Source organism: Staurois parvus, unplaced genomic scaffold (genome assembly GCF_062004578.1).
Source record: "Staurois parvus isolate SC_StPar_1 unplaced genomic scaffold, SC_StPar_1.0 ptg000012l, whole genome shotgun sequence".
Taxonomy (NCBI): Eukaryota; Metazoa; Chordata; class Amphibia; order Anura; family Ranidae; genus Staurois; species Staurois parvus.
In genome coordinates this window covers 3,151,648-3,156,564 of record NW_028317808.1, presented here as the reverse complement: position 1 = coordinate 3,156,564, position 4,917 = coordinate 3,151,648, and the positions used below count along the sequence as shown (strand labels likewise).

Below are 4,917 nucleotides of genomic sequence, written 5' to 3'. Positions count from 1 at the left end.
TACATAAAATCTTGATCCATACAAATATACCATATCCTGCTAAGGGTATCAGGAGACATGAATCAGGTGTCATAAACCATAGTGACTCAACATGTTTTGCGAGAATATCACTTCTTTAGGATTTACTACATAAGAAAAAATGGGTATAAATATAGCATAGCATAACATGTTGTGTTGTCCATCATTCATCATCAAACATATTCTGAATATACCTTAAACCACAAGCATCATAGCAGGGGTTGCGGAGGGTCCTCTGACCACACGATGCCCGTGGGTAACAACAGTATATGCAACCAGAATACACATACATAATATTTCAAAGTACATACAGTAAAACCAATTAATGATCCAGCCAATAAATTGTAGAGATACCAAAATATGTATCAAATAGTAACTGGAAGTCATACCAATAAAGGGGGTCGAATAATCACTAATCACCAAAGTAACTGGTATATTAAGTGTTTAAAGAAAAGGCTTGTAAGATAAGGTTTCATTAATGCCTGGCAAGATTGTGGCATTTAAACGTTCAATCCAGAATACTTCTTTTTGCAGTATACGCTTTTCCCAGTTGCCACCTCTGGGATCTTTCGGGATGATCTTGAGTACCATGAAAGAGATCATGTTGGTGTCAATTCTATGGTAAAGGTCCAGGTGTCTACTAACTGGGGTGACCATTTTTCCATTAGTAGAATAGTAGATGTGGTCATTAATCCTAGATCGTAGCTTCCTAATCGTTTAGCCCACATAGAATATCTCACACTTACAGGTCATAAAATATACAACGCCCTTAGTATTGCAATCTGTCTCCCCATTTGGTAGAATGAATATATGGCCTGTTTGAATGAAAGAGCAAAGATTGCATTGTTTACATTTATACATTCCTGTAGTGTGGGCTAGATTCTGAACAGAATTGAGTGTATAATGGCTTTTTATGAGCCTGTCACGTAAAGATGTTGTCTTTCTGTAAACAATTTGAGGATGATCGCTCACATATTTTCACACAACCGTGTCCTCTATTAGTAAATGACAGTGATTTTGCAAAACTCCAACAAGTTCCCATGACCATGCCCTGAACCTGGAGGTAATGGGACCCCTTAACCACCTCCCATCCAGCCGTTGTATATAAACGGCTGGACGGTGGCAGTGCAGGGTTGGGTGGCCATTTATAAATGATCTCCCCACCCCCTGCTTGTGCGCGCTCCCTGGGAGCAAACAGCACCGCGATCCGGTGCCCGCTGTGTCCTCCAGACACAGTGGAACACCGATCGTTGTACGGGACCTTTCTGCAAAGTCCCGATCATGTGATCACTGATTGCTCAATCAGTGATCATATGCAGAGTAGTAAGCAAGATGTCACTTCTGACATCATTGCTTACTACCTGTGAAATCTGTGAATGATCACAGAGGTCACATGGTACAAGGCTATTCACACCAGCCTTGTACCATGTGACAAGCTTTGACCAATCACAGCTCACACAGTAGTTCTCAATGGCTGCAAGAATGCAGCCAGAGAGAAGGAGAAATGATTGCTTTTACAGCCTTTATGGGTGTAAGCAATCAGTGAAAAAACTTCAAACCTGTTAGAGTCTGCAAAAGAATGGATAAGACGACCAAGGGAAGGAGGCCAGAAGTTTGGACTTTAGAGGCACTGCAACAATATTCATAAAAATCATTTCTTTATTTGAATGTACACAATTACACAATAGTACATAAAAACAGCTGTTAGGAGTGTAAGACCCCCATTGGGGTAGTACACTCTAAGCAGTTACAAATCTCGTAGATACATAAAATCTTGATCCATACAAATATACCGTATTCTGGTAAGGGAATCAGGAGACATGAATCAAGTGTCAATAGCCATAGTGACTCAACATGTTTCACAAGAATATCACTTCTTTAGGATTTACTACATAAGAAAAAATGGGTGTAAGCAAACCCTTTATGGGTGTAAGCAATCAGTGAAAAAACTTCATCACCCCCCACAAGTAGTACAGTGTCACCATGGTGACACTGTACTGCTAGGTGACAGTATGTAAAAAAAACCATAAATAATAATATAAAAAAATAAAGTAAAAATGTAAAAAAAATGTTTAATACTTATAATTTTTGGTTATAAACTCACTTGGGTTATTTTTTTTTACTAAAAAGATAACGGAATACATTTTGGCCAAGATTTATGATGAAATATTATTTATTTTCAAAATTTTATAAGAAAAACATTTTTTTCTAAATTTTTGGACTTTTTTCATTTACATAGCAAAAAAAGAAAAATCCCAGTGGTGAATAAATACCACCAAAATAAAGCTTTATCTGTCTCAAAAATTCATATGGGTACAGTGTTGCATGACCGTGCAATTGTCATTCAAAGTGCGATAGCACTGAAAGCTGAAAATTGGCTTGGACAGGAATGGGTTAAAAGTGTCCGGACTTGAAGTGGTTAAAAAGGAACCAATTGTGTGTCAAAGTAAAAAGTAGCAACTTCAGCAGGAACTAATTGAATTCCCATTTAGAATGTTCTTGTTTGAAAAGGAATGTCCAGTCAGTCCTTACACACTGCTCATTAGGTATGCTGAAGTACAGGACCTCCACATCCAAGGTCACCAGCAGAGCACCAGCGGGCACCGACAATCCCTCGAAATGTTTCAAAAAATCCAAGGTATCCTTAATATGGGATGGCAATCGTACAACATAGGGCATCAAAAAGAAATCAATACATTTACTGAGTTAGAGAACCTATTCATGATACTATTGGTTATCCCGGTGGCATTGTAGGATTTTTTTGTATTTTTGGTAATGCATAAAATGAAGGATCATGATGATGTTGTGGATTGAGAAAGTCATAAGTGTCTATGTCGATAAGTAACTCCATATAGGCCAGGCTGATCAAATCCTTATAGTCTGTGTAGGTCTGATTCACAAATCTATTGGAAATGGCACAATACCAATCTTTATTAAGCAATACATTATAACACATCTGTTCGTATAACACTTTGGTCATCAAAACGATGTTACCTTCTTCGTCGGAGGGTTTAATAATTAAATCTGGATGATTTTGAAGTTTAGCAATGGCTTTCTGTTGTCTCACATTTAAATTGCTGATAGTTGGTATCAAGTTCAAGCGTTTGATTTCACTAATGATTGCTACTAGAAAGGCCCAAATGTTTGTATTGGCCATAAGGTCTGGGAAGTTTTGAGATTTACACTTAAATGTGTTGGTAGAGTTTCCCTGATCTCCCTGGCTCACCATAGTATTATCAGTGCTAGTGTTGCAGAATTATTATTTTCATCTAATGGTAGCATGAGATCACATAATGCACGAAAATTATCCATAGTAAAGTATTTAATACGTTCAGTCAGTTAAGTCAGTCTTTGTCTGTCAGGATCAAGAAGGAATTTATATGTTAAATTTCTAGTAAATAGGTATAAGTCCCTAATGGTTTCAAACCGATCCATTGGTACAGTGGGGCAAAAACTGAGGCCATATTTGAAAACCTCTAATTCATGTTGTGTACAGCTGTAAGGGGGGAGATTAACTACACTTAATTCAGTGTTATTAGTGCTGAAACCAGAGGAGGATGTGTTTGTAGCTGTGTTTGGTTGAGTGTCAGTGATCTAAAGTTGCCTGTCGGGTGAATGTTTGTGAAGGATTGACCGGTAAAAAAACAGTCTGTGATTGAGTAGAGGACCCTATGGATTGTAAACTAGGATTGTGCGGGGAAGGAATCAATGTTGTGAGTGTCCTAGGGCCGCATGCAGCTGTATGTGCATTCAGATTGCCTGCTTGTGAATTGATGATGTGCCAGGCTTGTGTAGCTAACTATCCCATATGGTTGGTGCTATGGGAGTTTACATTGTTTGTGTGCCCGACAAAAGTGATGTGTTGGATGTGAATTGCTGAAATTGGTGAGGACGTCTTTTAGGGGTATGGAAGGATCCTCTCCCCCCCAATAATGGTTTCTTTTCTGTGGACCAATAAAGGTATTAAAGGGTCTGTGTGTGTGATTAGTGCGTGCTGTATATTGGACAGAAGAGGAGGATGAGTCAGACTCAGTACCCTCATCTAGATTGGTGTTTTCATTGATGGGCTATTTAAAGTTGCCTCGTCGTGGTGAACCACGAAGTTGAATAGGGTTGTCCCAATGATAGGCATTACCTTCTACGAAGGCCAGCCAATCCTTGGAAATTTTTAGATGTTTTTTATAAATGACTTCTTTGTTAATTTTAGTTATATATTCTATAACTTCTTGATATTTTCCCTCATAATGTACATGACCCTTAACAGAGTCATATTTATTATTAAGCAATAATAATTCCTGATCAAGTAAGTTCATATCCGTTTGGTACTGTCCGACTAGCAATTTCATCAAGTTGACACTACATTTGGTAAATACCCGTTCCCAGGAAGTTTTAAATTCTGATGTCACATTTTTGACTATTGGAAACACTATCCTCAGACCTATGAGACTAATATTTTCTTTAATACTGTATTTTGTTGTAAAAATTCTACATACCAGTACAGATTGGATTTCCTCTTGAGTAAATGCTTAGTTTTAACAATATACTGATTAAGATTGACAGGCATCTCCTAAGAGGGAACCATCTCTGATGGTCCTGCAGGCAACTACAGCGTGACAGAGCAGGGTATTGGTGGCGGCCCCTCAGGGAACCCCATAGCTGGACAGCTCAAGTGTCTGTGGCATTAGCCCCGGGTGGGTGAAGAGGATTGGTGAGCTCTTTACCTTGGCATTTGAGACCAACTCTCGGTCAGTGTATTTCATTGAATGGTACAGATATAGCCTATTACATCATATTAAAATCAGTTAAGGCAAATTCGTGCCTTTGAGTCATACCTTATATAATATTGGACCTTTGTGGTCGTTTTTGTTGCAGATGGGATTTTGATGAATAACCTTATTA

At 38.4% G+C, this 4,917-nt stretch overlaps 1 pseudogene; it reads right to left on the bottom strand.

Moving 5' to 3' along the window:
• Positions 1–2,752: 2,752 nt before the first annotated feature.
• On the bottom strand, positions 2,753–4,582 carry LOC149473664 (uncharacterized; annotated as a pseudogene).
• Positions 4,583–4,917: the final 335 nt, after the last annotated feature.